We start from the raw sequence: 25,358 nt of genomic DNA on the forward strand, positions 1-25,358 counted from the left end.
GCCCTGCGTTGGAGAGGCAGGGTTCAGTTTCTTCATATAGTTTTGGGTTTTGGTCTTGTCAGAGATGCAACAAAAATGTTTCACATAATCTACCTGTGCATCGGCTCTGCTGGCTTCACTGCTGCAGCAGTGTCACCAATTCTGATACTTTCTTGCTGCATTTTAGATCAGTTTTAATAATAACATCTAGAGGTATTTCTTTCTTTTTGGAGAAAGTCCTGTTACTCTTATTAGGAAATGAGTTAAATTTCAGCTTTTGACCTTGATGTGTGCTGAATGTGGAGGGGAGATTGAGTGTGCAAGGAATATATCTGTTCTGAGTAGTTCTGGGAATACTTTTTTTTTCGGAACTTGGAAGCCAGATTCCTGATCTGCCACATGTTGAGGCTCTGACAGCCCCCTCTCCCATCTTCCCTCGCTTCTCTCTTGAGAACCGGTACACATACTGGTCTTTTCCTCTTTAGAAGTTCTTATTTTGTTTTGCAACCTCTTGCATGTAGTGGTCTGCTGTGCTTTAAAACAACAGAAAAGCAACTTCTTTGACTAATGAAGATTAACTACATGTTGTTATAGTAAGTGAACGTTGCTACTGGATTATGCAATTTAGTGTAGTTCAGTTAGATGTGTCTAGGGAAGTATTATCTTACAATATTTTAATTAAAACACAAAGTTATAACTTTGTAAACTACTTCAGGGTTTGTCAGATAACTATCTTTAAAAAATAAATGAAACAACATTTCTATTTGTACATGATGTTAATCTTTTAACTCTTGCTTTTTTGAATAAGCGTCTTTGACGCAGTATTAATATAAAGACAAGACTTTTAACAGAGAGTGAAAGTCTGATTAACTCTTCTTTTAGTTGTGTGTATTAGGGGAGTGAAGCTGAGATTTGGATTGTACTTCTCAGCTTGCTAGATGTGTCACAAGAAAAGTAGTTCTTTCCTGTAGCATTGGGGTTGTAGCAGAACAATGACATGCGGCTTGCGTCTCAGAGCATTGTAATTTTGTTGTGGCTATATTCACTAACATATCCTCCTGTTTTTGAGGTTGCTTTCATTTTGCATTTAGAGCTATGATCAGCATTGTTTGGAAATATGGGAAGATCAAAAACCTATTTTCAGACTGAGGACTCCTGTTCTATAGCTTGTGCACTCTTCTCTGCGAATGAGTGTTTAATTACTTACGCTTCCAGCAACAATCTTGCATTTTTTAATTTTTAATTATGATAATGCAACTCTGTAGAAAATTGGCTAGTGCTTTTAGGAAAAACATACGTGTTAAATCATCTGCCTAGGAAACTGGTACTTCTACAAAGGAATGGTACAGGACTGTGTGCGGTAATTAGTGCTGTTGCACAGTTTTGAAGTTGGCAGCTTGCATCCCTTCCATTTGCTGGACCTGTAAAGGCTACTTTTTTCAGGATGAGTGCTTTTCATGTTCTTTGGTGTAGTGTGTAGCTGCTGTGAAGATAAGGTATTTGACATCTAATCAGGAAATGAAAGGAAGAATCCTTTCACCTACCTGTCCTTTGTATAGATGTAAATTGAAAGTGAGTAAATTAGTTCATGGCCCCAGTGGTGCTTCTCTTTTGTCCTGAAGTGTAAAGCTTGATTATTGCTCTTTTGTAATCAACATTCATCACAGAATCACTGTAGCTTCATAAGCTATGGTAAGGGTTTATTTTACTCCTTTTTCTTGAAAGCAGTTTACTGTCTCTGACGTGCTGGAAATACCTTGTTTGCATAAATACATACTTGTAAACTGTGATTCTGGACAAAAGCATTGTCAGATATTTACACAACATATGACTTTCTCAATGATTGATGTCTCTGTTAATGATATTGTTTTGAAGGGACGGGAAAGTGATTCTGATTTTGCTTTCTTACTTTGTTTTTGTAAACATAAATCTAAGATTTTAATGTTTTTTTTTAATTTTAACTACCAAATGTAATTGATTGCAAATATTTTCTTTCGTTAAGACATTATAAGAAGGAGAAACCTATTATTTTTCCCCATCCCTTTCTTAATTTTAAACATATAAGTTGTCTTCTGTCTCTATTCTTGTGGATTATTTCTTGCAGTAACTTATTTTTTTTCTTTTCATTAATGCCCACATCTATAACCATCGGTACTTTTGTTTAGCTCTTTTTAGTCTTTTAAATAGGATAAGTGAACCAGTATTTCAGATATAGATGTTATCCCTCAGAGGAGGAATTACAGAGAATTTTCCTGGTGAAACTGAACACTATCATATTGGAAAAGCTAATTTTAATGTGAAACATGGGATAAGTACCAGACGAAAATGTTTTTAAAAAGGATGTACACTCTTCTTAAGAAAAGTGTTTGCATAAAATGCTTGTCAGTAGGGACTAGAGAAACCTTCTTTGCCAAGTACCTGCACTAATAGAAAGAAATTAAAGGAGTTATATATTTTACTGCTGTTATTCAAAATTGAGCTGTAGAGAAACCCAGTTGCTGCATCTTGAGGTTTTTGGCCATGATTTTCTAGATTAAATGAGAGCTGAACTTAATTTTCTGCTAGTGGAATGTGTTGGGAGAAGAAGGATGTTCTGGAGTACTCGTTTTTCCTTTACTTCCTGCCTGTATTTCAGCAGAGAAATGACACTTAGTAGTGACAAAAGTTCCTTCTACAGCACAGGAAAAACAAATGTCAGAAAAGCTGTTTGCTCATCACCCTACTTAAAGCGTATGGATATGAATAAGAGGTTAATAAATGGTAAAAATTCAGTCTTCATATGCTAAGCTGTTGGAAATACTACAACAGGTTTATATGGAAGCAGCAAGACCTAGATCATGACTTTTGTGAAATACTTAGTTGTTCCTTAATTTCTAGCACCTTGTGGTGAGAGTTTTGCACTGGATCCTCTCTAGAGGACGAAGTAGTATGCATATCTTATTTATCTTTGGTTAATAGGTGTTTAGTATTTTTCAAGGCCTGATGTAACACCCCCTCCCTTTTTACTGTTGCCGAGTCTGCTGATAGAGATTGCTTTGTTTTTATGCCCTTTGAATGCACAAAAGATTTTCACGACTTGCTTTATATGTGAAGAGAGAAGGAGGATGAGAATTCTTCACCTAAACAAAAATGTTTTTAATTCTTCCTTTCCTAGAGTGTTGTCTAAGAGTAATCTGGATTGTAGCATTGGCCTCTTCCATCAAGGCGATGATTTGGAGGAGAGGCTGGGAGGGCAGGTGAGGAACAAAAAAAGAAGCTACTGTATTGAGCCACCAATCTTCAAAACAAGTGAATTCCCTTTTAATTGTTTTAACGAGTGGACTGCTTCTCGTATTAGCCGACACGGATCTGATGAATGAAACGGTGGTATATTTGGAAGCTTGTCTAGATAATGTGAAAGGTGTGGAAATTGAGTCTAATGGTGTGTCAAAGTAGTCAATAACGTTAGTGGGTTCTGGAATAAATATAAATGTATAATGCCATCCTTGTTCCTGGGAGAATTCACATCAGTTAGTGTTAAAAAGTGTTTCTAGATTCTGAGGTCTGAGGATTTGCTTTCATTGCTTTTTGCTATGAGTTAAAATCTGTCTCTTCCAAAATACTGTGTGGTAGTGCTTTTAAGTTTGTAGCTGGCTGGATTAGATGTGTATGTGGGAGGGCCAGGGTAAAGGGAGCTGCAGCTTGTTGACAGGACTGTCAAATACAAGTAAAATCATTTTGTGAATTCAAGGTTTTTACTCACCTTAGTTTGCTTATGTTGAGAGACCTTAGCTGTCTAATTAAGTTTTTTTTTGAGGATGGAAGGCAGTTTGCAATAGAAACAAAATAAATCATTCACCTGTATTTTCAGAGTATTGCACTTTTTTAGAACTGCAAAGCATACAGATGAGGTTGTGTTACATGTACTATCTGAAATCTTTTGTGAAAGTTTGGCATACGGATGCAGAGTTTGGCCTTTAATCTTGCATTTTTCAAGAACTGAAATTACTGGCCACATTCCATTTTAATGATTATTAGAAGCCTCCTGAGCACAAGGATGTCACTGTATCTGGCATCAGAGAAGTGACTTAAACCTTAGTAAATTTGGGAATATCACATTTATAGTTAATATGTTTGTCTTTCAGCACCCTTCTCACTTCGGTTGTTTGTTATCCTCCCTTTAGATTTTGATCTCTTAAACTATATGTCACAGAGACAGGGACTGCGTCTACAGCATTGACTTGAAGGACAAATAAGGCAAAGAGCATAGGATTAGTTGAAGTTTACAAGTACTTGAATGTACATGGATGCAGGAATCTGATAAGCAAAGGAAAAGTCCTGCCTCTTCACTGAAAAGGCTGTATTTACTAATACGGTAATAATTCTTTAAGAAACCTTTAAAAAGTGCAAAACAGTGTAAATCAATGTTGTCTTGGTGTGCAGTGCCTATTTTAATTAAGATTTATATCAGTTCTCTCTTTGTCCTATTCAGAATATTGTGGGAATAGAAGTTAGTGGTTCCCTGCTTTTCATGCTGTGGTTAGAGAACTCGGGCAGGACGTAGGAGATGAGGTGCGTCCCGGGGGCGGGGGGAGCTTGCCCCTCTCTCCTTCTGGGGGTGCTCTCATGCCAAACTGCATCGCGCTCACCGTGAGCTGTGTGTGTCCTCTTCAGTCCGTTTCACTTCGTTTGGAAAACTGTAAATATTTGAGGGGCTAGAGACCAGGCACGACTTTCTGATTTAAGGGTTAAGATGCTGATTTAAGATTGGAGAAGACATAGGTTCCATTTCCTGCCTTAATAAAAATGTAATACAGAAGACTGAAGGGGCTGTAATCTCTGGGAGTAGTTTGACTGCTTTTCTAGAGACTTCCCATTCTATGGGAATTTGAATGTCTCTAAATGTCTCTTCTTCTAGAGATATTCAGACTTCTTCTATTTGAGGGAATTCAAATATGATTTCCTGTGTCATGGGTAAGTGAGCTTTTAGGTATATAGGTCTACCGTTATCACTGTCTTTTTGCATGCTTTGTGTCAGGTTAGATGAAGCCTGAGATATCTCTCATCTTTATTGAAGGGTGTAATCCAGGAAAGTAGTTTCTTACTTTGTGAAGTTTGGGGCAACTTAATGCTGTTGGAATTTGAGGGATTGTGTGAGGGGCACCAGACAGGATGGATTAATGGAGAGTATTAAATTCTTATGAGGTTAGATGTGTTTTGGTGAATGTCACAATTTTAAATATCAGATTCAAATGCTGAAACCTCTGTCATTCATCATTTGTCACTGAAACACAATGCAAAAACATATATACTTGTGAAACCGTCTTACCAGAAGTATTTTGAAAAACATGTCACGCTTTTTAAATACAGTGATTCAGTTTTTTTTAAATTTGGAAGGAGAGCAGAGCAGAATTCTGATCATTTTGCCTATCTGAACTATTTTAGTAATATGATGTATCAATGTCTTTGGTGCAATTGCCACCTTTGTTGTAATCTTTATTGCCCTTTGAGCTTTTATGGTGACTGTAAGCATTATAATGTACTCTAAAAGCAAATAGTTGATACAAACCATTTAGTCAAACAGTTTAATTTAATTCTAGTGACATCTGAGTAAAACTTCCAGAAGAAGCCAGGCTGAAATTGGTAGAAAAATCATTGTGCACATTTTCTTTTTGCTGCTTTGCTTTAATGTAACTGATTAAAATTTGAAATGATTCAGTCAGTTACGTGGGTTGAGTGAAGCAGAGTGAAACACAAGCAAGTGTGGCAGCTGAACTGGATCAAGACAATAAAACTGACTTTGAAAGGTGATGAATTAATAAGATTAATGGAGCATATGTGTCATTGCAACACTTCATGGCCCTCTTTCTCCTTACTTCTTCCAAGAATGCTAACATTGATCTTTTCCTTGTACATCTGTTACAAGCGGTGGCTGTGCTTGAAACACTGGCTGCCACCAGGCCACTGTGCTCCTCTTATGTGCTGTCCTTATGGGAACTCAACTCTTGTAATATATTAAGTGTCTTTCTGTCCACTAGAACCACTCGGATGAGATTATCCTGAAACTGATTAATTGTATAGCTGTCATGCTGTCATCTCCCTTATTAGGGCCTGTAGAGTATTTCTGCATGTGGTCAGATTTAAGCCTCAGTCCCTGAATTCCTTTGGGTATCCTCCATTTCTGTACATCACGTTAAGTGACGTGGTGTGGACAGGGATGTGATAAAGTAGGGAATGATCTGCTAATTTCTGGGAAGGTATTTTGTAACCGATAACTAATCGGTTAAAACAGAACATTTTCCACAGTACCACAAGTATTCTAACGTGATAAATACGTTAAGTGAAACATGAGGATAGCCTTATTTGTGAGGGTAAATGGGCTAAGGTTGGAATGACTTTTTTGGTGATATCCTAACAGAGGTTCTTTCAAGTGATCATGATATGCTCACTGGAATAGTGGAGAGCACACGAAGAAATGATTGCGTTGTGCAGTCTTGTGGTTAAGATGTCTCCCTTATTCCTGAAGTTGCCCAAATAAATGTTGGCAAGGTATCTTTATATTATATATTCTAGCGTTTTTCCTAACTAAAGGAATCTGAAAGGAAAATGATGGTGTTTGATTTCCCCTCTCGTTCTGCCTTATGAAAACAGTATTTTCTCCTGTATCTCTTTGTCTGGTTTGGGTGATGTTCCCTTACTTTCTGTAGCTAACTCAGGCTTTTGGCCCAAGGAAGTACTTTCTCATATAACACTGGTACATAGAAGACTGAAATGACCCTCTTCCGTTTTAATACCTCAGCTGCGTTTCTGCAGGCATCTCTGCTACAAGGCTGGTATGAGGGGGAAGTACAATGGGAGCAGCAGGCTGTACAGGGACCTCGGCTTGAAGTCCTCTGTTGCTCTCCTTTATTTCTACCTGGTCTGTGCTTTTCTGCCTGCCACCTTTTGTCTCAAAAGACAAGTTATTTTTTTGTTGTTACGTGCTCTGTGTTTGAACAGAGGAATCTTTAAAAAATGCTTTTGTTTACCTGATAACGAGTCAGAAGATAACTTCTAGTAAATTTGTTTTGCATTGATTTAATAGATTTTGAAGCCTGGCAATATTTCAAAGAGGTCAGTAGAAGTATTGCGAGTCAAAAGCGTTCTAACAAGTCAAAAAGTTTTGGAACCGCTTGCTTTTACACCACTATTCTCAGGTCAGCAGTGCTGCGAGCAGCAACTTTGTGGTAGAAGAGCAAGAGCACTGTACACATAGACTCATAGTGCAGCCTAGTTTCATGTGCTACAAAATGGTCTCGGCATGTGAATTTAATGCACTTGCCTCTACAACAATAATGCATAGATAGAGTTTTGTAGAGGCATTTTCCATGTAGATTAAGTTAGTGGTAACTATATTTTTCAAGGGTTTGTTGTCGATTCAGCAGTTACTTGGATTAATATGTTCAGCTTATTCCACTTGATAGAGCGGAACTTGGGTGAGAACAAGTGTTACAAAATATTTGAGCTGTGCAGTAGTATGATTAGCAGGACAGAGATGAAAATTTCAGCAGAGTTACAGCCCTCTCTGCTGCAGTATTAGTTCTGGTGTCTGTAGCACTTAGCAATATACCATCCTTTGTTCTGTTGGATAGCTAACTCAGATTTAAAACTTGATTTTAACTTCTTTGGAAACTTATATGGAGGGTAGGAGTTCAAGAGTGAATTCTGAGTGAGCACTGCATTTGTGATAAACAGGTAGGCCTTTTTACCCATAAAAATTTTGCCAATCGTTGGAATGAGTATGCTGGACATGAGAGACCAAAGCTCAATGGTGTATTGTTATGCTAACAAAGACTTATTTTTCCTAGTATAACTTTACCATTTTCAGGGCTACAGTTGTGATTTATCTCACTAGCACCTATATTGGGCCCATTTGGCAAGATAAAATAGGTGTAGCATGACTTTGACTTATTTAGTCAATGAAGTTCATGTCCCAAGTGACTGTTAGCTAAAGGTGAGGTTGGTGAAATAACACGAGGCAAAATGAGTTGGATTATATGGACTTTTACTGCCAGTTCTGTAGATAGATGTAAGGTGAGGTGTATCTTGCTTTGTAGGTTTGAAGGCACAAGGTCATTCTGATCCTTTTGGAAGTTCCAGATTAATAGTGTGGGTGCTGGAAGAAGGATTATTTGCTTTATGATGCTCTTGAGATGCTTGGTCCTGTAGCTTCAATAGCTGTTTTGAGAAGTTAACTCAAAGGACTAAAAGCTCTCTTGAGGAATATTATGATCTCTAGAGGGTTTTGAAGATGAAGAGTGGAATCTAATTAAGCTTTGCATTGAACCTAGTTTAAAGATTTTTTTTCCAAGAAAGGAAACTTTAAAGCTGAAGAGTGAAGAGCTAGACTTTTTCCTTTTTTTTTAAAAAAAAAATTTCTCCTAACTTGACTACTCCTAAAGCAGATGCAGCTGAAGGCAGTTACAGATGGTGCAGAACCGAAAGCATTTCTTCAGCATACACACATGCCTTCAAGAACCCCAATGTTAGTTTTCTATCTAGTTATTTTTCTCTTTATATGTTATGTTTTGCAGATGAAGCATAAAAAAGAACTACCTTAAAGCTAAATGAAAAGATGAAAAAAGTCTGCCCTAGAACAGAATTACTTCTCTGCAGGGAACTTTACTGGAAGAAGTTTCATAAGAATCACAAAGCGCTCTCTCTAAAGAATGCTCCTATTTTTTGTTGTTTTTGCAAACAAAGTTTTCTAGATATTAGGCTAGAATTTGTTGAAAATAGTCTCCATCTGTTCTCCTGCTGCCTACCTTTTTGCACCTACAACTGAAATTGCTATCCTAAGCTTGATACTCCTCTGTTTTAATGTATTACACTTTTCTTGTGCTTAGGTTATAGAGGAGAGATCAGGTCCTTTCCAGTCCTATCAGCTTCTCTCATGTACACAATTTATTTATCTATAAAATCTATTTATCCATAGCTGTATTTGTTACCATGAAGGCCTTTTTTTGTACTTGTTTTTCTTTTTCGTTTTTTCCAATTGGACTCTCTTCTTAGTTGGAGGTAGTAAAAACAGGGTGCCTGTTTTGATGTGCTCTATTCTCATGCCAGCTGAGTCCTCCCTTTTCATTCTATAATGCTGCGGATAGTTGTGCTCACTTCAGAATCTCATCAGTCATCAAGTAGCAACGTTATTCTGTCTGCATACAGACTTGGTACAGTGAAAGGGACTTCAGTTTGGGCAAACAGAGTTCTGCCACCCTGTGGCTTTGACCCATGCATGAATATCCTTTTAACTTGACTGAGGATTCATGGTTAGGTGCTGATGGTTTTACTTTGCTCTTTTGTGGAAAAAAAGTAATATTTAATTCTACCCAGGCGAGTCATTATAATGTGTATGTCATAGTCATGTACTGTGTGGATAAGTCAACTCATTAATAGTACTTGGAGCTGCTCTTTTTGGCAGTATGACAAGGTCATATTGATGAATTTGACTTTGGTTTTGGCGTATTTGTTATTAGGCTATATTGTTGATAAGGCTATTAGTCATTAGTTTTATTTTTTGATCTGACTTCTGAATACACTGGTACCAAGAGTTTGGATTTCCAAGCACATAATCAGTAAAGTTCTGGCATAAATGTCAAAGATAGGGGGTGTGGTGTTGTTTTGTTTGTTTGTTTTTTTGTCAGCAGAGTTGGTGTAGGTGAGATAGTATCCTCTTTTCTGACTACAGTGATAAAAGCAAACAACTTATTCATTTCTAATTAGAGAACCTAGTACATTTTGATATCTTAAAAAATAAAGAAGGATTTGGATATTCTGCATGTTTGTAACTAAAGTACAGGAACCATTGTGGAGGTTAAACCTAGAACTAAAAAAATCTATTTTTTTATATTGGCACAGAAAGATGTCTTCAGTCAAGGAAACAATGCAGCATTCAGATCAGTGCCTTATATTAATATTTTATGAACTTTACAGATGTAAGAACCAACAGAATTTAACATTTGGACAGATACTACTTTTGGAAACGCTTGAGTCCTTTGGCAGTTTTAGAACTCTGTGATAGCAAGATGTTCTTAAGAACAAGAATTGGATGTATTGCCCAACTAGTCTACGCTCTTGTTGACCTGTCCACTAGTGAGTGTGTTTTGAAGAGTATTACAACTGGGAAAGCATAAAGTTTCTTCAGAATATTCTTCAAATCTTAAAGGACTTCCTGGTATTTTTGTAAATTAGATTTTATATGAGTTTTCCTCCATTAGTTTGTCTAAGTGCATTTTTGAATTTATATATATTATAGAATGATGATACCTAGCTGTTGTAAAGACCCCAGCGCCTCTACCTTTTCCTAGGACATGTTCCTGGGACCTGTTGTAGGAATTAATCTCTATCAACCTGCATTAGTTAAATTGAAGAGTTGAAGTTGTTCTACTTTTTCTTCTTCCTCCCACACATATTCACAACTGTGTAAAGGAAGCAAGATTCTCAAGGAGATTGCAACATAAATGATAATTTTACTCTTCTCCCCAAGCCTTTTAGCTCTGCAAGTGAATAGTGGTCTGGCTTTTGTACTCCTTAATACTTTTTAGTACTCTTTCTTCTGCTTTTTTCATTGTAGTTTACCTCCAGTGTTGTCTTTAGTTTTCCAAAGTGACAGCAGACTACATTCTTTTCTGTTCTGCTCCAATGGGATGTTGAACGATTTTTTCAACCTAATGAACTCTTGTTCATTTGCCTAGCAGTGAGACACTGAACAGTGGTGGAGACCCTTGAGCTGCACATAGCACCTAGACTGCAACAGCAGAGCAGCGGATGTTGACTTTATGCTCGTACGTGTAGTTTTGCAGCCATCTGGGTTATAAAGAGCAGCATTCGTTACCAAAATATCTATGTATTTCACAGATAAACCAGCTTTGTATTTGTAATACAAGCAAATACAAGCACTCTTGTATTTTCTCAATTTCTGAACCACTATGAAGGTTATATTGGTTTGTCTTTATGAAAAGACTGTGATTTGCCAAAGATGTGGGATTTGCAGCATGTGCTACCATCGGAGTTCTGCTCTGCTTGTTCAGCTCTACTCACTTAGAGAAAGAAACCTTACGAACGTGAATAAAAACTTATTTTATTAGGCCTTGGCTCCAGTGGGTGTTACTCCAGATGTTTACCAGGTTAGTGAAAGAATATCTATATTGCTGGATCTAGATGTATTGACAGTTGCAAAGTCCAGCTGTTTGCCCTCCCAGATTGTACCTTTGATTAGACTCTAAGGACACCCGTGCAAGGCGAACAGCAGTGCTGGAATTGGAACCCAACTGCAGAGGATGCTTTTCAATAAGAGCTTCAAGGAAAAGTTGGTTACTGTGAGGTCCTCAGAGGTGAGCTACTTTGTCTCATTTGTAGGGCTTAATTATTTGTTCTTTTCAGCTGAGGACTTTATGTTAGCTCTTGATGTAGCAAATTGAGCACTTGAGCGTTCATTTCAAGTCACAGAATTAAAAGACACCCTAGCAAGTGTCTAACCACTGCGGCCGTGCAAAATCTGCACTTGCCTGAATAGGCTGAGGGGCGGTTTCGACAAAGATTTGTTAGCATGGGGCTCTGCTGATAACTCTGGGATTTCTCTTGCAGAACATTGCAGACTGACTAAAGGATGAACAGGAATTTTCCTGAATGTCCTAAGACTTTCTCTTCCTGTCACATAATCTGTTTCCTTTTTTTGTTGCCTTTTTTTAACTGCTGCTGGCGCCATGACAACCATGATATTATACATGCGATTGAATGTTGACAAATATAACTAGGATCATGCACATTTGGCCAGCTGCATAATTAGATGAACTTAGCTTTGGGTCTTTGGAGAACTTTGGATATTGAGGTAATATGACTGCAAGAGGAGCAGAGTGAACCTGAACTCTGTGGTTTTACAGAGTATTTATCTTGAGCTGCTTTATCTGGAAGAACGCTATTTCTGGAATTAGATGACTGACAGGGTCTGAGACGAGGCTGAATTGCATTACTAGAAGAAAGGCCGTGTCTTCTAATGCTAAAGACTCAATTTGCTGGAACCTTGTTCAGATATGTTATTGCTTCAATTCTGGAAGACACTAACATAGATTCCTTTCATCATCGTAAAGTGTGAAAAATTGTTATCCTTCATTCCTAATAATAGCTATTGAGTTTGCTATTTATAGTTTAACTGTTGCAGGCTTTTGTAATGTTTTCAGTGCTATTAGGAGACTCTTGCTGTTGAATATCATCTATCTTTGTAATGCATAGGAAATGGGTAGCTTTGGCTGAATAGGGTTCCAGAACTTTGCTGGCATTTATTAATAGGATCTAAATGTCCATTGTAATGTATTATGTCTCTTCTCTCCCCAACACACCAAACATCTGACCTGCATGAAGGATACTGATTAAGGAAAAGTCTGATTGATCACAGTGGAAAGTTCACACGTACTGATCTTAAAATAATCTCAAAGGCTGTTGTGCCGTATCTTAAAAAAAAAAAAAAAAAAGTACACCTGTTTGTTGGAGTGAGATTATAGAATCTCCTGACCTGTCTGGCCAGTGAGTAATATCCTCTTCCTTCCTGCCTCCTCCCTTCCTCCCTCCACCTCGTCTGAAGAGATCAAAATTATCCTCCATATCTCTGGCTTACTAATTCTTTTGCTGGCAATTTATACAGGAGAGAGAAAAAGAGAAAAATTTTAAGATAGTTGTAGGAACTGGCTGAATTTATGATTCTTAGAAAGAATGATGCCTTATGACCAGAGTGGATCTCCAACTCTTTTTCCGTGCAAGCTGTTCAACCCTGGAAAATCAAATGTTCAGGCTTTATTAATGTTTTAGACAATTGAGGAGGGTGACTGCAAAATGCAGATCTGATAGAAATTCATATTGCTCTTATTTTGGAAACAGGTTACTTTGAGTAGTAGTTTTTTTATAAATAAGAGTGTCGGGTGTATAATGTGTAGAGTTTTTTTTTTTTTTTTCCCCTACAAATCAGTGCTGAATGGACTTGTTCTTGATGATATGGGAGAGCTTTTCAGGTAAATTTTTAGCACGTTTATAATTAAACTTTTTTATTTTGTATTAGTAGACATGAAGGAAAATGCTCTCAGCTCTGATACAAGGCAAGTGGGGAACATAAGGCCAGATGGTAATTAAATTCTGCCTAACTCTGTAATACCATTTGCAATTTTCATAACAAAAGTAATTTTTTTTATAGTACCAAAGATGTATCCAGAACATTTTTTTTTTTTTTTTTTTTTGCGATCAGGGAAGTGACTAACCTCTGTGAAGCAGGGGCCCTTTCTCCCCTGGAGTGAAGATCCCATGCATGTGCAGGTGTAATGAGTAAGGTTCAAGACACAGGCGTTGTATTTCAGTTGGTGTGTGATCAGCTGTGTGGTTCCTAATTCCTGTTAGGGTGCTACTCCATTTCATATAAGCTACAAAACCTCCTTGTTACCCAAGCTTTGCTTTCCCCACTGCAGAGCTGGAAAAACTCCCTAAGTAGAAACTTGAAGAGAACAGCTGAGAGATTATTTAGGTAACTGTTTTAGTCAGATTTAAGATCTTTATTCTTATTTTCAAGGCATTAAAAGAGAAAAAGGAAATCCACGATTCAAGCAGAATCTAGTGGCAAGATTATTGGTTTCCTGATTTGCTTATTGAGCAAGCTGTTATGATTTGTACCAGGTGTAATTGTCACTAGAAGACATACTCCAAATGGGAGTTATGGTGCTCCTGAATTCTGTTTAATTTGGAAGGTAGCCATTAGTCAGACATTTTCTTTAAATAGCACTTTTGCATTATACATCCTGGAGTTCAAAGTATTGCTGTTATATCTACTTCTTGGACTTCTCACTGTAAAGTGCCATCTCTTAGAAGATACAGGCAGCACTACAGATCATTAATAGTAACAACAAAAATGCAGTATTAGCTATTAAAGAACTTTCTTTAAAAAGAAATTTAATTCAACTAGTCATTAAACTTGTCTTTATAGTCAGTTATCCCTGGGCAATTCTGTTACGCTTTTTCTGGCTTGTTCGTTCATTCATTCTAATACTCCAGATTGTCTGGTTTATTTGTTAATTATAAAGAGTGAAATCATTCTATCTGCTAATTAAGTCACTCTTAGAATGGCACAGAAAAATGGTCTGGGAAAGAATACTCGCTTATGTGCACAATTTATCTGTATCTCTAATTTATAGAACAGTTATTGCCAGAGTAGCTCACAATTTTCAAACAAAAATATGCAACTTTCAGATGCATATCTGTCTACCAAAGGTAGCAGGGACGAGCCACTTCTTTTAAACAGTCTCCTTTTACCTGGTGTCTGTAGAGGGACATAGTAAGGAGCAAGATCTTGTATGATGCATTGTGCCCCAAACTGGATTCACATTTCATGAGAGGGAAACAACTTCAAAAAACCTCTTGTTTTAGTACTGAAGCCCTGAAACTGGGAAGGCTATGAGTTCCCTGAGTAACGGCATCTATGGCGACTGGCAGTTTCATGCTTAGCAGAGATTCCCAGGCAGGTCTCAGAAACCAAAAGGAATCATCTTTGTAATTGTAAAATGAATGAGAAGCCATCTCAGAGCCTGAGAAGTAGATAGTACATCTGGAAGACTTTTTTCTGTGTTGGCTGGAGTTCACAGAGAAGTTAGGAGGCCTCAGTAAGATGTGTGATAAGCAACTCAGACATCCCCAATATTAAAGAAAATCTCAGCACTAAAGAAGAATGATAGTAACATGTCCACTGTCCATATCTAATACTGGGGAATCCAAAACTAATTGTATGTTCACTGGTAGGTTGTGACTGCAAATCACAGGTCAGGTATACTACCTCAGCCTCTTTCCTTTTCCTCTTCCTACACTAATATGAATTCAGTTCTGTCCTGTCTGAATTGTGGTGGGTAATTTGTGTACCTTTTCCCATCTTCAGGTAAACTGATAAGTAATTCTTCTTTAATAAAAAGATGAAAATCATCAACACTGCTGGTGACATTACAGTGTAAGGCGTCTCCATCACAGTAGTGACTGTACAGTAGTAGTCGACTGCACAGTGCCTGTGGTTGGGTAGTGCTGCCCATTGCACGCTCTTACTGTGGGAGAACAAGACGATGCCTAATATTACCTGTAAATTCAAAAGAAAATGTGTTTCCAGTTCTTCTTCTTAGTAAAAGATACTTTCCCCCCACCCTTTGCTGAGATCCTGTGTTACTAGACCCTTCATTCCCATGAGGGCAGACATGGTGGTTCGCGTTTTCTGTTTTGTCCCTATGTGAGATACAAGATTTAATATAGGTGAGTATATTTCTGGAATCCATGTAATTCTCCCCCTAAAAGGAATTGATAAGTGAATTGGTTTTCTAAAACATGAAAGAAGGCCAGAGCAAACTCTTCATCACGTTTCTGATCATATTCAGCGTTTGCCTTCCACAAAGTTCCTAATATTTAGTAATGTCTATGATTTCCTGCTGGGTTACTTAGCTAAATGTAATAATTGAAAGCTGTTGAAAGAGAAAGGAAACTAAGACTGACTTCACCGTAATCTAAATTGAATGAAAACTATTTTGTTTAGTATATTTGTTTTGTATTTAGTTTTTCCAAAATCATACCAGTGTAAGTTCATATGTTTCTGACCTTCACAACAGGTTATTCATCAGAGAAAAAAAATACTAGCTATTAAACAAGGTCTGTGTAGACTAATTGAATTCTTACCCATATCTGCTTCAGAAATTATGGAGAGATTATTCACATCATTTAATTTTAAACTCCAAATTTAGTACTACATAAATATATAAATTAAATGGAGATGCTAGAGGATAATTCAAAAAATCTGGGTCAGAAGCCTGCCTCTCTCCACTGGTTATATATGGAATGTGGTCTTGTAAATGAAATGCTTAAGATGCCATATGTAGGAGGATTTGAATAACCTTTGTATGATCACAGATGCATATATGGGCCACAAGTCCATTTGACTGAACATCTCGAACAAATTTGTAAAAGCCTGACAGTTGAAAAAAGCCAACTTTTCCTGTCCATCTAATGAAGTGACAGCAAGACTGTGTGCTCTCTGAAAACTGAGCTTTGACTTCCAAAAATGCAATTCCTTAAGCATCTCTAGTAGTACCACAAATAAATGTGAGCCTTGCCCAAAGAGGTGGCACTGAGAACGTAACTCCCTAGCAGTTAAAATGTGTTTAATTTTTCTAGAACTAGTATGAGGATGAAAATGTGCTTTCCAAGGGTTGTACTGTTACAGTATTTTCTGTAGGGATTAGAGGAAAACATTTGAACAAATCAGCGTTCAGGCCAGGATAAAGAAAAGTTCTCTTCAGTTTTTCAATCAGGCGTTATGCTTGGCACTTGTTTGCTGCTTTGTCACATTAAGAAGTCTCTCAACTTTGTTCTTTTTACAAATTGAGGTGATGGGCTTTTTTTTTCCTTATTTTTCCTAATGTTCTGATTTAGAACAGTTACAGGCAACAAAAACAGGCAGGAAAATTGTCTTAACTGTTTAATTCAGTGCTTTGCTTAATGTGAGATGTTAGAGCAACTTATTTTGTGTGCACACACACATGTGTGTGTGTGTGTTTTTCCAGACACAGTGATGCGGGACTGCAGTTGTGGTTTGTGCCTGGACATGGTGAAGCTCCTCTAGCCCTGCTTTAGTCCCTCCCAGGAATAGCACAGGTTTAGTCTTCGGTTGCTGGTCTTGATGAAAATCTGACCCAGATGATCTGGGATCTCTGATACAAGTCGCAAGCAACCGCTTGGATCTTTGCTGTTGGAATCAGGGAAAAATAATGTTCGCAAGAGATAAATGCAGCAGCTCCTTCCTGTTTCTCATCAAACGGCTTTTGATATTTCCACACTTCAGAGGCTGTGCAATAGTGACAGATAAATGGTTATATAGTGTGTTCTCATACATAGACCAAAACGCACTTTTCAGAGGTTTTTTTCCCCCCCTAGCTTGGGAGGAAGTTGGGCAGAGCTTTTGTCTTGTCTTTTTTTTTTTTTTTTCGTTAATATTATAACATTCTTAGCATCAGTTTGTCCCAGCTAAATGTCACTTGTAGACTTAAAATTACTCTTTAAACGTCTAGAAGAAGCAGCATATTTCTTCTTCCAAATTCAGTGTCTTTGTTCCTGTAAATTTTTGAAATTGATACCTGTGAATGAAATGTATTTAACTTACTTTTCTGTCTATGTAGTATTGATTTGTATGGCTGATGAAGACAACAGTTAATGACACACTGATTAAAATCCTTTTTTTTTTTTTTTTTGCATTTCAAAAATACAACAAAAAATAAAAAATAGTTGTTCAGGTGTAAAATCCTCCAAGTCCTAAGCAGTAATGATCAGTAGTATTTTAAAATTTAAGCTTAAAGTTTATAGCTACATCCTCATCATGCTTTATTCCTTATGCAAAAGTAGTTGTCAAGTAAAATATTAAGCGAAATTAAGCTCTAAGAATTTTTTTGAAGTATCGATTTTACTTTGTTCAACACTGTACATTCAAATCTGAATAACGATGTGAAAAGGAAACAGGATCTGATTATTATTATGGACTCAAAGTAGCATATAGCTTTTAGTTACAGGAATCGAAGCAAAATGATAAACTACATGTGAATTTAGCAAATCATGTCTAAATTTAGTACACAGCTTATGTATAATACTTACAATAACAATCCACAAAAGCATGATATCATGTTTGAATCGGCTTTATAGTCTTGTTCCTACGTGTTTCAGAATTTAGCTCTTGTTCCTATAGTTCGGATGTGGGGCTTTCGCCCCTAGGGTCGTCTTAGAGTAGAATAATATTCCAAGAGGGAATTGCATTGTTAAAGTTAAACCTCTGTGGGTTTACCACAAAACCTTTGTTCCAGGAAAGCATTTTGTTCCTGAGCAAGAAATATCAGCAGAAATATAAATGCAGTGCAACAGCATCTAATCTCTGTCTTCCCAAGGGACGCTGGTATTCTCAGAAAAGTCCGTTGCTTAAAGTGGCTCTGAGGATTATAGAAGGATTTTGGAAGGATTTACCTCTGTAGTATTTTTGTAGGTGGCTTTGAGACGTGGGAATCCAGAACAGCTATGAGGTTGAGCATGGATGCCAGATTAGAAAGGAAAGCATAGGTTGTAGGGGCACAAGAAATACATTGTGAATGTTTCTAAGACTCAGAATGTTTCCAATCTGGCTGGAAAAGGTAGATTTTTTGACTGAGGTAGGTCGATTAGTGGAGAACATCCTCTCTAAGTGTGTCAATTGGCTCAGAAAAATACTGCCACTTACAGATACAAAAGAGGAGCGGAAGGGAGAACGCAGGATCCCCAGCGGGAGGGGAGCGCGTTTCCCAGTGGTACCCATAGGGTGGCAATGGGAGAACGCGCTAGCTGCTGCCACGTCCTCTTCCCCCGCCCCAAGATGGTCCGTGGCAGTCTACATGCAGACTGAGTAGAAGTGGAAACTTGCTCTTCCATGGTTTACCTGTTCTTAAACGTAGAATTAGCTTTGTGCTTTCTAAAGATTCCTACGTGTTTGTATTTCTCATGGTTTGCATGGGCTATTGGAGCTTCTGGCATCTTTTGAACCTTCTGACCCTCAGGTGCGCAGAGGCTAATCTTCACTATCGCCTGCCACTGGGTTTGGGGCATATGTGTGTTTCAGTCTGTGTTTGTAGAAGAAGCATGATGAAATGAGACCGTCCTACTGCGATAAAACATGCTGAACTTCCAGATGGGCGTAATTTAATCATGGCTGGAAAAAAAATTCACTTGGTCCTGTGTGTAAAGGTGCATATGCGTTGATTTGTACAAAATGTTTGTGTGATGGACTATTGAAGACCAGGCAGTTGCTTTTATGAAGGTTCCCTGTTAAGCACAGCAACTTCCAGAGGGTTAAAGCTTAACACGTGAGATGCTTTTAATAATCTGTCTGAACACTGGCGTTTCGTTAAACCGCTACTGCTTAGAAAGTACTGTGTGCGCACGGGAGGAGCAGGCCATGTTCCCCTTCCCTTTCTTCTTTCTCAGGCCTGAAAAGTACGCTCTGGGCAGTACAGCTGGAGCGGGTCTGCTTGTTTTTTTTTTTTTGGTCGTTGTTTGGGGTTTTGGTTTTTGTTTGTTTTTTGGGGATTTTTTGTTTGTTTGTTTTATGTTTTTTTTTTTCCTCTTCAGAAAGTGCAGTGCCTGAAAGTGGAGGAGCTGCCATCCCTTGGGTTGTCACTAGTGTTCACGTGACTGTGGTGAAGTTAATCTGAAAATGAATGTGAACTTGAGGGGGGTGGATTTTTCCAGCTGGGTGAGTTTACTGTTTGGGGTTAGGAGAGAATGCAAATTCCCCTGTTGCTAGTAACAAAATTTTAATCTGTGCAGCTACTTTCTCTAGTAGTTCCTCTATTTGTTTTTCTGTTTTTCTTTTCCCTTGTGTGACCATTTGTCCTCTTGGCCTGTATTTTTCTAGGTTAAACAAAGTTCTTACCCCTCCTAATCATCTTAGAAACTCTTTTCTGAGCTGGTTCCAGTGACAGACTGGTAATTCTGTTAACACTAAAGCTATATTAATGCTTTAATACCAGTGTCTGCTTTCCCCTTCAACAGTCTTCTTCCTATGCTGTATTTACTGTTTGCTCTTACAAAATAAGATTTGGAAAAAAAAAAATACAATGATGAGAGAGCATTTAAAGAAAAATGTGACTGTGGGTGTGTCTATCCAAAATAGCAATATGGATAAGCTAAGCAAGTTGGAAAAATAGTAGTGTCCATAAAGTAAAAACTTAATTGACTTCTGTACTAAATCATATGCAGCTTTAACAAGTTAATTGCATTAAAGCATGTGAATATATATGCATTTAATGCCATACTAAAAATTTAAGCCTAAGTTCTGTTTCCTAGCTTTATGCTACACACAGTCACAAAGCTTTTGGCACAGGCACTTTGGAAACATGTGGCACTGACTGTGCATATTTCTGTGTAGTGTAATGTAATGTAATATAATGTGTCATTTTGGTGCTTTATACTGTGCAGCTACCTTTTTTTTTTTTTTTTTTTTTCCTGTGATGGATGCATGCACTCCTCAGATTCACTAGTTTCTATTTTATTTCTGCACTAACTAAAATAACCATCCTTTCTGTTTGATTGAGAGACTTTGTGGAGTGCATTTTGTGCTTCTGGGGATGAGTATTTTAACTCAAGTTAATCATGAGTCAATGACTTGTACTAGAGCAGGAGCAAAATCCCAGTTATGAGTTTAATTTTGCCCCCATCTCACCTCTGCTTGTAACTGAACTAACCAGGGGACTCGCTGTGTGTTCACGTGTGGCTTTGCAGTACCGGTGGATGAGATCCATTCAATAGAGGAAGGTGCTGTTTGACATACCAGTAGTGTCGATCCTGATGATACTTGATGCTTGTTTTTTTCTGTTTGAAGGATTTTATCCTTTATAAAGAAGTTGCCTTGCATTTACTTTTTAAAAAGCAAAATATGTTTCTGTTTGATTTTTAGAATTCTGCTTCTGGTCTGGGGAGTGTCAGCGCATTAGTTGTGTACAACAAAGCGGGCTTATATTGGGACCATGAGGTGTAACTGCTGCGGTATTGCAGAAAACCCTGTGTTAGGTTTTACTTAAAGCTTCTGATTTTGACTGGAACATTTGCGGTTTTGTTTTAAACTCCTTGCTTCTCAGTTGTGTCAGAAAGTGGAAGGGGTGTTACCTTCAGCTGGTATTTTAGTTTCAATGAAGGAATTAAAAATCCCTTAAATTTCCTGGGTGTAGCTGCCAGTAGTTACTTGACCTACTTAAAGCCCCCCCCCTTTTTTTTCTCTCTAGCACTTTTTATGTTTGTAATCAGGAATAATTATGATACTTTCTGCTTATTTTGAAATGCTTCTTGATCATATTGGTACATTTGGAGAAGAAATTTAACTGATCTTTAGGTTTATGGGTTTTTTTTTGTCACTGCCTTCCCCTCCCCAACTAAATTGATATTCATGCAGGGCTCTGAACCTACTACAGAGTTGAGTAGCTTTTTCTTGCTTTTGAGAAGAGCAGGAATAGAGCTGGAGTCTTAATATCACCTCTGTTTCTAAATTTAGAAAACTTTAAAGAATGAGTAGGCACAGTTTTGAAGTAATCAGAAATAAAGCTACTCCAGTATGATGAATTACATGAGCATGAGGTGGTCTGGGGATTGCTGATCTTGAAGAATATGGGAGAGAAGTTTTGCTGTTGTTTTTATTTTAAAACAACCATGGTTTCCTCAATAGCTTGGGTAAGCTTTTCTTTTTCTTTTTCTTTTTTTTTTTTTTTTTTTTACTTTAGTGAAAGCATATATTTATTATTTTTCACATAAACCACTTTTACTGGACCTGTTATTATCAAAGATTGAAAAATAGCTTGCAAAGTCAATAGAAATCAGTAGGAATCTCTAACGTATGAGATAGACATGAAATCTTTGCTCACCACCATTTCCCTTTTCATGGTCCAGATTGAGTAATAGTGAGTAATAGTGAAGATTTGGACAAATATTTAATTCCAGATAATGAAAAGTACCTTGCTTTGTTAGTTCAGACAACTTTTAGTCTTGTCTGTGGCTCGTTGGAGATACCAATGGCTGCACCTGTGTAGATATATATATATATAAAAATTTTTTTTTCCTTGAAAATAATGATTTGTACAGTAGTAGCTGTGTTAACAAAGCGGAGAATGGTAACATAAATTGGTTGCCAGCATTTTTCACTGCCATAGCATCTAACCCTGCCTGGAACAGGTCTTCCTCCAGCGGCAAATACACGTTGAGTCTGCTCTGATTGTACTGCTGCTGGCAACAGTTGCTGTTAGGTTACAGGCATCTCATTAGATAGCTGTGGAGAGGGCTGTGTTGACAAGTGGACGGTTCTCAGACAGAGAAGACTTGTCCTCGTTCTTCAAGCAGTAAATAGATTTTATTGTAGACTGAAACTAGAGAGCAGCCTCGTGTTATAGATGATTGTAGTCATTGCTAAATGAGCCTTTCTATTAAGTAGAAAAAGACTCGTAGCCATAAAAACATGCACTGAAGCATATACTGAAGACTTCTGGAAGTTTTTATCCTCCTGTTTCTAGAATCAGTGCAATAAAATGAAACCTAGCACTAGTTGACAACAGTCCTCCTCCCACGTAGAGTTGTATTACCAAGTGATTGACAATTCTGATTTGTAATATGACTGGGATATAAATTGATATCTCTATAAGCCGAAAAGGTCTTCACTATGAAATCTCTAGAAAATCTCCCTGTCCAGGGATAGTGTGTAACGCTTCCAGATAGTCCTCCTTGAAGATAAAACGTCACCTGGGTCATGATGAGGTGCTCTAACATAAAACTACAGGCAGCTGGTATCAGTGGTACTGTGTTGACTTCAGTTACAGTCACCACACCCTTCCTTTGCCTTTCCTTTTTTTCTGATGTAAAAAGGGCTATTTTTGGAAAATTCATACAGCTGAAAGTGGTAATTTAGATAGACCAGCTGCTTCAGCAAAGCTTTGGGATAGGCTAAATGTTGGAGTGACCTTTGCGGAGTTCACTCGTCTGGTGGAATCGGAACGTTTACATACAGCAGCGTTGCTGGTGGCTGGGACAAGAAGAGGCTGCGCATAGCAGCTCTTGATCTGACCTCTTCTCTTTCTCCTCCTTCCAATCCTCCTTTTGGTTATTTATGATTTATTTTGATTTATTTTGTTGAGTGTTGAAAGAGTCTTCCAGATGAGGAAAGTTGTCTTTGTAGATTATGCTATTCTTATTTGTTCTTGTAGTTAAGTTATAACTCTCTTGCTCTGTCATATATATGTGTATGTTTGCAACTTGTTCTGATAATTGCTATTCTTACTGTTCCCTAAAACCACTCTATTTATATTTTGGTTTGGCCATTCATACAATACTAGAGCAAAGCTTGAATCTGTCCTCTGCAGTACATAGCAGTCTTGTATTAACGGTAAGACTAGGAAGACAATTACAGGTAATGCAATTTTTTCCACCTATTCGAGAGTTTTACAAATTAACCTCATCTCTTTTTCTGATTCTTTTGAAGCACTTTTTAACATACTAAATAGCGTAGCCCTTGCAAATGCAGTATGGTTACTTTTTGTATCTCACTGAATACCCTTATTTGTTAGTGGTGTTTGAGCTTATTTGACAGTCTTGTTAATGAGTGTCCCATACCTCCATGTGTTATTTTGTGATAAGACCATACAACTGTAACAAAGCTATCTGGAAAGCTGGGGATTATGAAAGTGTATGGTGCTCAAAAGTGCTTGTGTGAACAAATAACTTTAATCTAGTTTTGAAGAGTTAGTGATGTGACTGTACACTGCAATTGTATAGTTTAATAGAGAAAACATCTGGAAAGATTAAAATAAAGCAAATTATTATAAAATGTCATAGATGGCAGAAACTATAGTACCTGAAGTCAATTTTGAAAACTAACTTAAGTCAGTGCTGACTTCTGTGTAGGCAAATGGAAATAGCAAGTTTAGTTTTGTTTAATTTAACTCCAGTAAAGTTTGAATTAAAGGTCAAGGTATCATGGTGTGTTTAATCAGCCCTAGCTGTGGGCTCCGGCTGGAAGAGTTGTAGTCCTGCCTCGTCCCTGGCCACGCGCTGCCTCCTTTCCCCTTTGCGTCATACCTAGCAGTTGTGCAACTGCTGACCTGAGTGGATACTTGCTTCACAGAAAATGACCGTTTGTCAGGTCAGCTTGCTGTTTTGCTCATGTAATTTTTCCACCTCTTCAATCTTTTCTTTCCCATGAATAAACTTAAGTTTTACTAGCAAAAGGCACGCCTACTGTAATGACAAATGTTTGAGAAAAGGTACTTTGTTGGCAGCGCTCTGTAGCCCTATATATAGGCAGGGGCTGATAGGTCTGTCGTGCTGCTGACCCTTGATACTCGAACCAACATAGACAAATCCTATCTTGAGTCGGGTTCCTTTAGATTAAACTGTCAAGAACAGGCAAAACTAATTACTTCTAAAGGTAGAGGTATATAAAACCCAAACCAAAGCAAACAACCAACCCTCCTCAGTAAAACCAGGAACTTGAAAGACGTGAATTTATTTTTATGTGTATGGAAGAAGTGAAAATTAGGTGTCTAGGCTCCCATTCGGTCTATAAAAGTACAGTATGAAATAAAAAGGGCTGTATTTTCTCTTGCAGTAATGCAGAAGACATTCAGCCTGTTTTTTGGAAGTTTATTTTGGTTCTAGGTACTTATTTCTCTAGCAGATACATATGTTCAGGACAGTTTATTCAAAGGTGCATTTTTTTTTCCTGTTAGCTACTGATTGTACAAGTTATCTGTTTAACTACAGTGTGGCTCCACAGTCTAGTGGAGAAATCCAGTAGTTGCCAGGATTACTGTGCTTTGGAAGGAGGAGGGGGCTGTTGCCCTGCGTTGTTGGGAAGTAACACTCCTCCTGAGGAGCAGGAGATTCCCGCACTTTCATTCCTGCTCCTAGCAGGAATGTGCAAGCTGGAAACTTCCAGTTACTGTAATTCTTAAATACTATAAAAATTATAATTCTTTGTTCTGTTGGCAAACAGTCAGGTGAACCAGAAGGGTAGTGTGAATACAGAAAATGTGGTTTGCATGATTGTCTCTCCTGATGCGTTGGTGAATGTGCACTTCAGTTGCTCGTCAAAGTGAGCTTGCAGGAGAGTTTTCTCTTGGCAGTTTAGCTGAGAGCTTGGCATTTGTTTTGGGCGGAGGGTTTTAGGAAGACTGCTATCTGGAAAGGATAGAAGAGGAAATTAGGGTCTTCAAATGGATGTGTCTATCTCTTATTTCATTTTATTTTTTGTTATCTAATAATACAAAAACTTTGTCCTGAGACCCATGTCTGATAAACAGAGGAATCATTCTCCTATTATAACTTTGAAATGCCTGCCTGAGTCCTAAGTAAGTTTGCATAGGAAAATCTGGGATATCTTGATATATGATTTATTCTTTCTTTCTTTCTTCCTTTTTTTTTTTTTTTTTTTTGTTTTTGTTTATAACTTTAGGACTTCTGTTTTCCTTATATGATTCATGTTTCCATAAACTACTCAGACTTAGCAGACCTTATCTGCAGATGACAATGAAGTGAAACTATTCATTTAATGTAAATGAATCCATAGTAATTTGCTTGTTTTTCCTGTGAATCATACCTCAACACTGTTCCATTCTTTAGTATGTTTCAAGCTTTGGTGCCATGACTTCATGTTTAAAATTAAAATGGAGTGTAAAAGTTAAAGGTATTGGCTTGGCAGCAAGCCTAATGGAGGCTCTTAAATATGTATGTATCTTGCAGACGCTTTTTAGTTTTACCCTTGACCTGGAATCCAGTAAAGAAAAAAATTACAATTGGCTTCACCTATG

At 37.6% G+C, this 25,358-nt stretch overlaps 1 protein-coding gene across 1 annotated transcript in view; it reads left to right on the forward strand.

Moving 5' to 3' along the window:
* Positions 1 to 25,358, forward strand: part of SPPL3 (signal peptide peptidase like 3) — a 61,663-nt gene that overhangs the window by 813 nt on the left and 35,492 nt on the right. The window lies entirely within an intron of this gene.

The sequence above is a fragment of the Rhea pennata genome, chromosome 17 (assembly GCF_028389875.1).
Source record: "Rhea pennata isolate bPtePen1 chromosome 17, bPtePen1.pri, whole genome shotgun sequence".
Lineage (NCBI taxonomy): Eukaryota > Metazoa > Chordata > Aves > Rheiformes > Rheidae > Rhea > Rhea pennata.